We start from the raw sequence: 14,155 nt of genomic DNA on the forward strand, positions 1-14,155 counted from the left end.
AATTAATAAAGGTAATGAGTGCAGAGTACGAGCTTCTCACAGAAAGAAAACACAGGTCTGTGAAGGCCAGACGTCTAGCTAGTTGGTAGGTGATCAAATACTTATTTCATGCAATAAAATGCAAACTAATTATTTAAAAATCATACAATGTTTGTCACAGTTGACGTGTACCTATGATAAAAATTACAGACTTCTCCATTTTTTGTGAGTGGAAAACTTGCAAAATCGGCAGAGATCAAATACTTATTCTCTCTGCTGTATGTGCACTTTATATATACATTTTACACATATATATATATATATGTAAATATATATATATATATATACTGTATATACACACACACGCACACACGCACACACACACACACACACACACACACACACATACACACACACACACACACATACACACTCACACACACACACATACACACACACATACACACACACACACATACACACTCACACACACACACATACACACACACACATACATACACACACATACACACACACACACACACACACACTTGGGTCACCATAGTGGCTTAGTTGCTTTGGAGTGCTGGAGTCCTGAGTTCAATTCCTACCAAGGACGACATCTGCAAGGAGTTTGCGTTTCCCCTGAGTTCTCCAGTTTCCTGCCACACTCCAAAGACATGGTGTTAGGGATTTTAGATTTTGAGCCCCGATAGGGACAGTGGTGACAATGTCTGCAAAATGCTGCTGAATATGATGGTGCTATATAAGCAAAGCATAGCAATAACATTACAGACTCACACCCTGCAAGTATCCTGTGCTATCAGCCAAATCCGTACTCAGTACTCTTTCTAGGCAAGTATAATTTGTAAAGAAAGGCCATATTACTTAGAGCAAAATAGTGTACTGAGAAAGAGACAGGAATGGGACTATGAAAAAAATCCAATTTATACAGGAAAATTAATGAGGAGTATTGTTTGTGCCAACATAATTTACACAGAGTTGAGGTAGCAGCACTGTAAGTACATATATAATTCACAGAAAGAGACAGAGAGATAATACTATCTATGCCAACAATTAGTACCTACATCATTTACAGGGAAAGATATAGTGACAGTACTATTTGTGCCTACATCTGTTACAGGGAGCGATATGAAACAATACTATTAGTGCCTATATCTGTTACAGGGAGAGACATGGAAACAGTGCTATCTGTGCTTTTTAACTTCTACAAGAAGAGACATGAAGACCGTACTATCTGTGTCTACATCTTTTACAGGGAAAGACATGAAACAATACTATCAGTGCCTACATTTTTTACAAGGAGAAACATGGAGACAGTACTACCTGTGATTACATCTTTTACAGGGATTGACATGGTGACAGTACTATCTGTGCCTACATATTTTATAGGGAGAGACATGGAGACAGTACAATCAGTGCCTACATCATTTACATGTAGCGACATGAAACAGTACTATATGTGCCTTCATCTTTTACAGTGTTAGTCATGGAGACAGTGTTATCTTTGCCTACATATTTTATAGGGAGAGACATGGAGACAGTACTATCAGTGCCTACATCTTTTACATGGAAAGACATGAAACAGTACTATATGTGCCTACATCGTTTACAAGGAGAGACATGGAGACAGTACTACCTGTGCTTACATCTTTTACAGGGAGTGACATGGTGACAGTACTATCTGTGTCTATATATTTTATAGGGAAAGACATGGAGTCAGTACTATCAGTGCCTACATCTTTTACATGGAAAGATATGAAACAGTACTATATGTGCCTTCATCTTTTACAGCGTGAGACATGAAGACAGTGTTATCTGTGCTTTTATCTTTTACAGGGAGAAACATGAAGATAGTACTATCTGTGCCTACATCTTTTACAGGGAGAGACATAGAGACAGTACTACCTGTTCTTACACCTGTTGCAGGGAGAGACATGGAGACAGTACTATAGATGCTTAAATCTTTTACAGGGAGAGACATGAATACATTACTATCTGTGCCTACATCTTTGACAGGAAGAAACATGGAGACAGTACTATCAGTGCCTACATCTTTTACAAGGAAAGACATGAAACAGTACTATATGTGCCTACATCTTTTACAGCGTGAGACATGAAGATAGTGTTATCTGTGCTTTTATCTTTTACAGGGAGAGACATGGAGATAGGACTATCTGTGCCTACATCTTTTACAGGGAGAGACATAGAGACAGTACTATCTGTTCTTACACCTTTTGCAGGGAGAGACATGGAGACAGTACTATAGATGCTTAAATCTTTTAAAGGGAGAGACATAAATACATTACTATTTGTGCCTACATCTTTTCCAGGAAGAAACATGGAGACAGTACTATCTGTGCCTAGGTTTTTTACTGGGAGAGACATGGAGACATAAGTATGCAAGGCTATCAGTACTTAATATTTAATTTTGGACTTTTACTTACAGCATCAGTTTGCATTTTTTGGGTGACATCTTTTATATAAAAAATGTATACGCCGGGCATCAGTAACCATGAGCACCCATTACGGTATCAGCTGCAGAAACTGCACGGGTAGAGGTTTTTGAATGATATGCATGGCTTAGACCCCATAAGAGAGTCTCTCTGCAAAAGATTGTGATCAGAACATTACTCTATTAGCGGAATCACATGTCAGGTTTCATTATTGTTACCCCAGTCCAAGACACACTTAAACTTGTCCAAATCTTGGCTTACCCCAGGCGGTCCACCCCATCGTATATTAAGGTTTGTGTTACATTAATGTTGTCATTTATCATATTGAAGTTTTGCCAACTTCAGAGATATTTTTTCAATTCATCATTTCTCTCCTCCAATATTTATTTACAGAATAAACATTCAACATTTTTTGGAATTCTTTTTAATTTATTTTTTTTATTAAATTAATAGTAGTAAAAAAAAAATCTGTCTATGTCATGCATTTCAGGTCCTCACTTCTGATCAAGTAACAGTGCGCAGATTTTCGGTGCATGCCAGCGCGCTTACTACATACTTCAAGTCCAGACTATTTATTTGAAGTCTTCAGTACTGTAAAACAATAATTTCTTTCTCTATATATATAATTTTTTTTTTTTTTTTTTATCGGAGCCAAGATTGCTTCATATGGATTAGCAACGGCAATTAGGAAATCATTTCTAGATTTCTTCTGAGTGTTTTTAGATTTTAATGGCTTTCCAAATTACATGATGGCTTTACACAGAGCAAATTAAGTTAATCATGATGTGATAGGAGTATGAATGAAGTGTCATCTGGATTGATTGTGATGCCTGGTTCCAAGCACAATGAAAAGAAGGGCACCGGCAAGAGTAGGGCATTCTGCATGACGTAGGACATTCCTGAGGGGCTTCAAAAGTCCTTACCTCCCTGAGCGATCAAGTATTAAACAGTTTTGTCCATTTTGACCTTGATAAGAGTCATTGTTAGTATTGCGAAATGTATTAGCTGCCTAAAAAACTATGCAATGAGCTTGTCAGGTTGAATAGTTAAGGCCCCGTCACACTAAGCAACATCACTAGCAACATCGCTGCTAACGAACAACTTTTGTGACGTTGCTAGCGATGTCGCTGTGTGTGACATCCAGCAACAACCTGGCCCCTGCTGTGAGGTCGTTGGTTGTTGCTGAATGTCATGGGCCATTTTTTAGTTGTTGCTGTCCTGCTGTGAAGCACAGATCGCTGTGTGTGACAGCGAAACAGCAACAACTAAATGTGCAGGCAGCAGGAGCCGGCTTCTGCGGAGGCTGGTAACCAATGTAAACATCGGGTAACCAAGGAGCCCTGTCCTTGGTTACCCGATATTTACCTTTGATACCAGCCTCCGCCGCTCTCACTGTCAGTGCCGGCTCCTGCTCTGTGCACATGTAGCTGCAGCACACATCGGGTTAATTAACCCGATGTGTGCTGTAACTAGGAGAGCAAGGAGCCAGCGCTAAGCATTGTGCGCTGCTCCCTGCTCTGTGCACATTTAGCTGCAGCACACATCAGGTTAATTAACCCGATGTGTGCTGTAACTAGGAGAGCAAGGAGCCAGCGCTAAGCATTGTGCGCTGCTCCCTGCTCTGTGCACATTTAGCTGCAGCACACATCGGGTTAATTAACCCGATGTGTGCTGTAGCTAGGAGAGCAGGGAGCCAGCGCTCAGTGTGCGCTGCTCCCTGCTCTCTGCACGTGTAGCTCCGTGCAGTGGTAACCAAGGTAAATATCGGGTTGGTTACCCGATATTTACCTTAGTTACCAAGCGCAGCATCTTCCACGCGGCGCTGGGGGCTGGTCACTGGTTGCTGGTGAGCTCACCAGCAACTCATGTAGCCACGCTCCAGCGATCCCTGCCAGGTCAGGTTGCTGGTGGGATCGCTGGAGCGTCGCAGTGTGACATCTCACCAGCAACCTCCTAGCAACTTACCAGCGATCCCTATCGTTGTTGGGATCGCTGGTAAGTTGCTTAGTGTGACTGGACCTTTAGACTGGGCCTATAGAGCATCTTTGTATAGTCTACTGTGACCATAAAAAGTCCAAACTCACCAGATTTTTTTGAGACTTTTCAGTATCATAAAGATCACAATGTAACCCCATTCTCTTTTACTGCGCTGCGATGTGGAAGTGACATATGATCTCGTGACAAAGTTGTCACGTAGCTCCAGTTTTAGGAAGTTTCAAGACGTTTCCACTGACTTACTGTCACGGGCACTGCCCGAGGACCCTTCCACATATATATGGCATGGTGAGCTGGAATATTTCTCTTGACCCCAGTCTTAGGGGTATACAAGAAACATGAAACAAAGACCCCAGAGCAAAATAAAGGACATTAAATTTGTGAAGACTAATTTCTTGGTGAATTGAATTTCTCAAAAAAATGTCCACCAACATGCAAATTCAAATTTTGCCTGATCCACTCTGCCTGTAACCATTGAGTTTTGTGCCCCATGTAGAGTAAAATGAAAGAGGTTGGTCACTACTTTAAAATTGATGGCCTCTCCTTAGGATAGGTCATCAAGGTCTGATTAGCTGGGGTCCGACACCCGGCACATCTGCTGATCAGCTGTTCTTGGTACCGGCAGTGGCAGGAAGCGGCCATAAAATGCTCAGTTCCAGAGCTGCCCCGTCAACTGATAGAAGCTGGATACTGCACATTGATGAATAGGAGGCGGATGTGCAGTACACGGCTGCCAATGCTATTAGAAGATTGAACAGCTCCAGAACGGAGCATTTCTAGCCGCCTGCTGCTGCCACTGCTGGCACCGAGAACAGCTGATTGGCTGAGTTGCGGTGTTGGACCCCGGCCGATCAAACATAGATGACATATCCTAAGACAAGTCCATCAATGTTAAAGTAGAGGATAACCACTGTAAGTTGGTTTATAGAGTAAATAAATGGAGTAGTGGCACTCGGGAGGGACTGGTCCAATTCACGCTTTTCCCGCCCCGGGTAGTCTAAACCCCTGGGTTATCACGCCCACCCAGGGGTTTAGACTACCCGGGGCGGGAAAAGCGTCAGATCTGTCTTAGAGTTCAGTAGTGGAGGTCAGGCCTGTGTGTCAGGCCTGAAGTAAACTAACAGGTACCAGGGTAGGATCCCTGGTGCCACTGGCTAGGAGGCAGACGGTGGTCTCCGTCGACAGGAGACGGGAAGACAGCTTGGTGGAACCGATGTGGACTGGGCCAGGGTTGTAGCCCGCCGATACCGACACGGGAAACCGACCCGGAAACCGTAGCACAAAGGGGGGTACTCGGACCCTGAAGCCAGGAACCAGAACCTATTGGAACTTGTTAATTAACCGTTTGAGGCCAGGACTAGAGGTCCTGTCCCACCCAAAGTCCCTCATAGAAGACAACAGCCCACCGATTAGGGATAAGAGGTCACCGCCAAGGCACATAGATCCCACGGGCCAGCGTCTGCGGGCACGGCTCCTTAGGCCACATCCAGCCGGGAGCGGACTCCTACACTTCATACAAGGAAGTCTTTTCTACTAAAAAGGTGCAGGACAAGGATAGAGACCGCCAGCCGGGTGGGGGATCCCGAACGCAACCGGCCGCAGCACCGGCCACCACCATCTTGGTTTACCAGAGACTTGTGTGTTTTCCTAACTGTGAGTACACCAGCACCCTCTGTGGTCATCATTCCCCCTGCACGCACCAACCGGGTCCCGGGGCCACCATCCCTGCCCACGGAGGGGTTAACAACTCTCTGCACAACATCTCCCCCAGGTGCCCCGTCACAGTAGCGGTGGTGTCCTACCTCACCACACACCGTGGGTGGCGTCACAAACTCAATACGGCCCAGTCTGTATATCTACATCCCCCATTTTATTCGTCGTGTCCGCGAGACCCTCGGGTCCGGAGACCCTCGAGCCACCACCCCTGAAGGTCCGGATCCGAGCAGCGGCGGCTGCTGGCACGGGGGCGGCACACATACATGTGTGGTCAGTAGAAAGGACTGCAGCACTCTGAAAAGCTAAAATATGTAAACATGAGATAGAAGGATTTTTGTGTACTCACCGTAAAATCTCTTTCTCTGAGTCTTCATTGGGGGACACAGGACCATGGGTTATGCTGCTGTCACTAGGAGGCTGACACTAAGTAGACAGAAAAAGTTAGCTCCTCCCCAGCAGTATACACCCTGAGCCGGAGGCGGACTCAATCAGTTTTGTGCACAAGCAGTAGGAGGAGAGCCAAAAAACCATAGATAAGACAAGGTAAAAATTATAACCGAGTAGCCGTGTGACTAGTGGCCTGGGAATATGGACCACTGAGGCAACAGGCAGGTAATAAGTAACAAAAACACAAGCAGGGTGGGTGCTGTGTCCCCCAATGAAGACTCAGAGAAAGAGATTTTACGGTGAGTACACAAAAATCCTTCTTTCTCTATCGTTTCATTGGGGGACACAGGACCATGGGACGTCCAAAAGCAGTCCCTGGGTGGGAAGAGAACCATCACCTGAGATAGGCAGGAACCGCTTCCTCCTGTCGGGCTTGACCCAGACCTACAAACCCTACCTTGTTACAGGTGTGCTACTGCCGGCCGTCAACCTTACATCAAGACTGGCCTCTGCCAAAGCTTGGGTGTGAACCGGGTAGAAACTAGTAAAGGTATGTTGACTAGACCGGGTGGCGGGCCAGCGGACATGGTCGGTCGACGACTGAAGTCCAATCATCCAAGAGGCTCCCCTTGGATGGTGGCAAGCGGCGGAGGTCCGTCCTTCATGCGATAGGCTTCACATATGGCGGAATGCATCCATGTGGCAATCTTGGCCCTGGGCGCCGGCATGCGCCTCCTGGAACCGGGTGAAAAGATGAACTGACTGTCGGTGTAAACCAAATAGTGCGGTCCTGAAGACATAAACGACTGAGGGCTCGTACCAGCACAGGAACGAACCAGGCCCCTTTCAGGCTGAGAGAAGAGACTAGGACCGAAACCCATTCTCCTTATCTGGAAGGAACTGCGAGCTGCTTTGGACCGAAAAGGAGGGTTGTGGCCAGAGCACCCCCCTTGTCCTGCTGGAGGACCCGGAAAAAAGGGGGGGAAAAACGACAAGAGAAAGCTGTCCGCCCTGATGCCCTTTTGTAGCAAAGAGACGGCCATGAGGAGCCCACCTATCAAAACAGGTGGGAGCCGGAAGAACTCGGAAAGGTCCAAACAGGGTGCTTGGAAGCGAATCCATCGCTAGATTAAGGTGCCACGTTTCCAGTGGACGGTGATGCCGCCGAGCCAGATGGACGCTTCTCTGAGTGAAAACCTTGATCGTGGCACAAGAAGTGAGAGGTCTCTGAAACCTAAATGATCGAGTCGACACCTGGCCCTTAGAGGGACGCGCGAGAGAGCCGCATGCAGATCTGACTGCAAGCATGGCAGCAGTGAAGGAAGGGAGAGAGGGAGAGAAGATAAGATGTGTTCCTCCCACCACCGGAGGAGCTCTTCACGTGTGGTAATAAATCTTCGAGGAAAACGGTTTCCCGGCCTTCATCATTGTCTGCATCCTTCTTGCTAACCGGCCTGTGAGAGCTAGTACCCGGGATCCACTAGTAAGGTCGTCAAACTTAAGACTTCTGAGTCCTGGTGGAAGAGAGGGCCCCGACACGGAAGAACTGGACGGTCTGGAAGGCGCCACGGGCATCTGCGAGGAGTTGAGTGAGTTTTGTGAATTATGCTAGCCTGGGCCACTCCAGAGCCTCTTTCTGCCTTGGTCCATTTTGAGAACCCTCGAGATCATGGGAAGCCGTGGGAAGATGCCCGAGAGCCTGAACTGGCTTCACGACCGGGCAAGGGCGTCGTCATCTAGTCCAGAGAAGGGGGCACCCTCGATGCACCGCTGACTTGAAAGCTGGATCGGGAGGCCAATAGGTCCACGACTGGAGGTCTTCCTTCGCCGGAGATCTGGCTGGTGACTTCCCTGTTGAGGAGCCATCTGCCTAAGTGAGGCCTTTCCTGCCGAGAACAAAAAATGGCCGTCCAAACGTTCACGCTAGGGATGCGCACTGCCGAGATTAGAGAGTGAAGAGATCCGGCGCAGAGCAAGGTCTTCTTGACCTCTTCCCTTGCCATGACACTCACTGCGCCTCCCTGGTGGATGATGCACGCCACCGCTGTGGCATGGTCCGACTGGACACAAGATGTTAGAATACTGAAGACTCAATAGACTAAATAGACGATGTAATAGACTAGAAACTAACAATTCAATAATGATGATGAAATAATAAAGGAACAATTTTTCAATAAACCTGTATGAAAGGCGTAATAAGTTACAACTCCCTCTGGATATTGAAAATTAGAGCCAATCAGCAAATTTAAGCATCATATTCGCTTTGAGCATCATAAAATTAGCTAAGTTCAACTGTTTTCGTCTCTGAACAAATTTGACTGTAGAATCGAGTAATATTTACTACAAAATTGCTTGATTTATGGGAAAAAATAAATAAAACAATGGTTACTTTTTAAGTTTGCTTCTTCTAACACAAGGTTTAGTTTGTTGCCCTTGTCATGTCTCTAAATAAGCTGGGCAAGGCAACGTGGTTTTGCTGGCCCCCTACGTCACACATGCCTTTATAGCTCCCCAATCTATGTGTAAGGAAGTGGAAGTGCTGCCCACACCCCCTTGAAGAAAATGTGATAGTGTGTAATGTAATGCACTGTTTGAAATGTGGTTTTATAGGTTTGGTAAATTACCTGCTCAAGATTAGGCAAATGTAGGGTTAATGGTTGAGACTGGCCCAGAATGGGAGATGTTATATAGGCAGACAGAGGAGTTATTTCCTGGGAGTTGACAGTTAGAACCCGGAGATCAGTGGTGCAAGACCTAAGGTCTGGCAGTTAATTTACTGCTAAGCTACAGGGTATGTGTGTGAAGAAGAACGATATCAGATAATATGTCCTGAGGACCAAGGAAAATATTACAAGATAAATGATAGATCACAATATTTGATAGACTGGAAGCCAGTCCAGAAAGCTGATTAAATGGTAAGGAGAAAAACCCAGGGGAAGTAGAAGGCCCATGTACAGGGAGGCAAAAATAGAAGGACTTTTATCTTCAGGACACTAGTGAACAGATGACCACGGTAAAAAGGAACTCAATTGTGCATATTAGAAGGAAGTTATGGTCATCATGTTAGGACTTACATTCTACTATGGAAAATAGTGGACATTCAAGGTGTTAGTGAGGAGTCGTATCGAACTACCAAAATATGAGGGGTCCTCATTAAACAGTTGTGAACTGAGAGAAGCTGTGAGTTCTTGCGGCCTTCACAGGGGAAGACGAGTTCTGCCAGAAATGTTGACCGAATTGTCATTAGATGCAAGAGTATGAAGTGCCAAGAACATGGAGTGTCGTTATGTAACCGAGAAGCGCCCATGCCTACTTAATGCAAGTGAGATGTCCATGAAGCATTGTGCCTATTATCTGATGTGTATAGTTTCCATCCAGTTGATGTTCAGTAAAAAAAAAATTAGGTGGGGGACTTTAGTTTCCATCAAATTGTTTTTATCAGTCTCGCCCGGGTCTGCCATATTCAAGGGCTACAGGATTTTGTCAAGAAACTTAACAAATGGCCACATAGGTGAACCAAGCTGTATGCCTGGGATAGTTTTAAAACTTAATCTTTATTAAATATTTTAAGACCCTATATCAGCTGAGTGCCCTACGAGAATTTGAGGTCCTGCGCAGGCGCACTTTGATCTGCCCTGCTCAGGGCAGATCAAAGTATTGTAGTGCGCCTGCGCAGGACCTCAATGCTGGCGTGTGTGTATGACGTAGACGCGTCATGCACTGCGGCTTCAGAGTAAGGAAGACTAAGATAGTCAAAAGGGTAGTTGCCGGTCCCGGAGAACGGCGCCACCCATCCGACCGTTGTGCACCGGAGCAACCTTCTAGGTGAGTATTATAAAGTGTTTTTTTATATTATATCCAGCAGCCTGGGCTCTTATACAGCCTGTTAGAATGCTTTATATAAGAGCCCAGTGGTGGTGGCCACAGCTTATAGCGAAAAAAAGCTGGTGACAGGTTCCCTTTAAACAAAACCAAAACGAATACAAAAAACCCTAAGTCTCCTTCATGATTTTGACAAAAAACCCTCAAAAAAGTTCCCAACTCGTTTCGTTGCCCCATAGGCAACTCATCAGGAGACATATACTAAATGAAAGCCTATTGATAGTCTCGGTAATGTTTTTCACATAGGTGAATCAAGGTTAAATTAATGCTGCCATATGGTAAATATTGGATTTTAGGGGGAGTTACAGTAACAATGATTAAACCATGGTGGATGAATGTCTGTAATGACATGGAGTTTTCCACACAGCAGATAGTGAACATTTCCTGGATAGAAACTTGGCAGAATTCATTTCATATCAGAACTAGAGAAATACAAAACATAAGATTTTCATCCGAACACTTTTTTTTCACCCGCAACAAGAGGCTTGATAAGTGCCGGAGTGTTTTGTTTGGGTCAAACATTTCATTGCGAGCCATTAAAATGTGCAGTCTTTCAGCAGATAATATTTGAGTTCAGAGTCAATGTTTTCACAGATTTACAGGTCAGAGTCCTCCCATAAATTATCATATTATCACGTCAAAACATTTCACGAGCTCAGTTTCTGCCACGGTTGCATTAGTGGTTTTACGGGAATGTTAATAGTTGACAATTACCTCCTGTCACTGCATATAACCATTTACTAATGTTCTGCTCATTTTATTTCTCAGATTTCATTCAGAATAAGTAAATTCTCACAGAATGACTATTAATGAGCGCCGCACTTGTAATAATATATTTGACGGAAGATATAGAATTTTTCAAAAATATGCAAATAACCGGCCAAGAAATACATCCTTATGCTACCATCTCACTGATCGTGACTACGCGCTGGGAAAGATAGCCATAAATGAGTCCATTGTTAGGAATAGATAAAGATAAAGTCCTCCATGGATTCAGGACTCATTTACCTCCTTTCAGTAATTATTTGGGTGGTTTCGGGGATATTTCACAAATGCAGTGTTGGATAGACTTGAGAGAGCAGAATTACACCATACCGGATTGCCAGTCTGACCCAGACACCAAAGCCGGATTGCCTGGTCTGACCCAGACATCATAGCTGGATTGCCTGGTCTGATCCAGACACTATAGCCGGATTGCCTGGTTTGACCCAGACATCATAGTTGGATTCCCTTGTCTGACACAGACACCATAGCCGGATTGCCTGGTCTGATCATGACTTGTAGAAAATAAACCTCTATTGAAATCTGCATCATGGCTACCACAATTCCAAATGTACCCAATCCATTGACTGATAATGGGATCCCCAAATCAAATAGATTTCAAAGAAGAAATAACGCAAAAATTGAAAATGGTGAATACCAGTGTTATGTAACCTGGTGAGATGGATTCACAAAACCATTGCTCAGACGATATTGGGGCATCGGGGCAGTCCAGAGGCAGTTGTGGCAGGATGGCATCTGGTATAGTAAAGTTGTAATGTACAAGAGAGCAGGGTATGTTCAGTAATATAAAGAACTATTCCACCAAAGTCTATCCAATACTTCCTCAATTCTAGTACATAAGAGATAGTGGTAAGGACAGAAACTGAAAGCTTGAGAAGGGGGACAATTATGGTTATCGGGACCAATTTTTTATGATTACCAGACAGTCCCTTCAATGTTGTATATTCCCCTAAATATCAGGGCAATATATGTGTAGTGCCTTGAAGCCATCAGGGAGCTACAAGGTACTGCATCCCCACCAAGATGCAGGGCCTACCCCCTAGGGACACAGAAGACCAGTGGCGGTAACAACGAGACAATCCAGAAAATCCTGTTCTTCCCCAATTCCCCCATAGACTGGTACAGGGCTAGAGTTGGACCATTAGATGGCCGCCTATAGGTGGAGCCAATCCAGTCCACTAGATGACCAGGTGGGAGGGCAGACAGTGGACAGTGAGCAGTGAGTCGGTGACAGTAAGAGAGAGAAAGCACTGATAGGAGTGTGACAGTGACCTGAGGGTGCAGGCGGTTGGTTGCCGGTGGAGTACGGTGGAGTGCTCCCAGAACCACGCACCAACGGGGTATAGAATCCTAGGTCAGGCAGACACTTCAGGCAGACCTGATAAAATCTGCACAGTGAGGGGACGATCAAGGACCTCACTGACCTTGAAGTTTGGTACTCAGTAGCAACGGGAGAACCGGGGAACAGGACCAGAGACTGTGACCTCACAGGGTTCATGCTACCGTCATACGGACTGCCATTAAGAGACTACCAGGAGGGGACCCCCAGCCACTCCAAGCCATGGGGACCCACCAACCAAAGACAAGTGCAGGAGAAAGAAGCCACCAGGTCCCTAAACAGGCACTGGGACTAAGGGGACCTGCGGTTGAGACCAGCCTGCCTCGGGTGATCAGTTTCCAGCTTACTGTGAGTAAAGGAACCAGTTACACTGCAACCCCTTGCGTGGCCTACCTTCTTCCAACACCTATCTACATCACCTATCCTCTGGGGCCTGGCCCTGCTTGTGGAGGGCCTAACATCCAGGCTGCCACTAACATCAGCCCCAGTTGTGAAAACTGTGCAGCAGCGGCTCTATCCACACAGCCGCAAACCGCAAGTGGCGTCACGTGATAAACTCTTATTTAATTCCCTTGTAAATATAACCCCTTTTAAAAAAAAGCAACCAGGGCACGGAACCGGGCAACGGCCACCAAAGTGACATTTCCCAGTTGTACACCGCCCGGGACCGAGTACCCCATAACCCTAGGTGACACATATGACCTACCCAGATTTAAAGTGAAAAGTAAGAGGATTGGCCTTGTACAATATTTTGAGGTTTGGCACCACAGCACCAAATGTAATTACTTTATTAATATTAATTCTACAGAAATGTGGTTTAGTATTGAATCTTAATTATTATGATGTATCCAATACTGTAGATGACCCATTTAGTCCGTACAATTAGGTGACTGATTTGTGAGTCTTCTGCAGCTTTTTCAAATTTGTGGTTATCATCTCCATGATTTCATAACTGATACCAATCTTACAAGGTGCAGATTCTAATTTGAACCTCATATTAATATTTTTTGAACCCCATATTAATCTTATTTGAACCCTATATTAATATGCTTTCATGACTCCATAAGGGTGATATTGCACTCTAGCCCCTGGCTGAGATAGATAGTTACAGAGAATATTAGTGTTCGTTATTCAGGGTACGCAGCACATTTTCACTTCAATCGTCACTTGTACTCTGATTCTAACATCCAAGAAAATTGGGGCATAGTGAATGACAGTCGGCGCATATCCTATCCTATTTTCTCGCATCTGATGCTATACGCTAGTGTGACCACGGCCTTAATGTGAGGGTATTATACTTTTTCAATCTGTATTGCACTTTTGCTCTTAAAGGTAGAAGTAGTAGACTTATAAGAGACTGTTCCCCAGATGCTAAAAATATTAGCACCCCATACAGTTGCTGTCTTAGTGATCCATTTGCTGTCTCTAGTATTAGTAATGTATAGCTTTAGTTCAGTCCCATATACACTACTGATTACTAGAGATGAGCCACCCCCCCTAATGTTCGAGTTCGGTTCAGTTCGTCGAACAGCGGCTTAGTTCGGCGAACGTTCAACGGACCTTCGACGAACACCTTCGAACCCCATTGAAAACAATG

This window comes from Anomaloglossus baeobatrachus, chromosome 6 (genome assembly GCF_048569485.1).
Source record: "Anomaloglossus baeobatrachus isolate aAnoBae1 chromosome 6, aAnoBae1.hap1, whole genome shotgun sequence".
Classification (NCBI taxonomy): Eukaryota; Metazoa; Chordata; class Amphibia; order Anura; family Aromobatidae; genus Anomaloglossus; species Anomaloglossus baeobatrachus.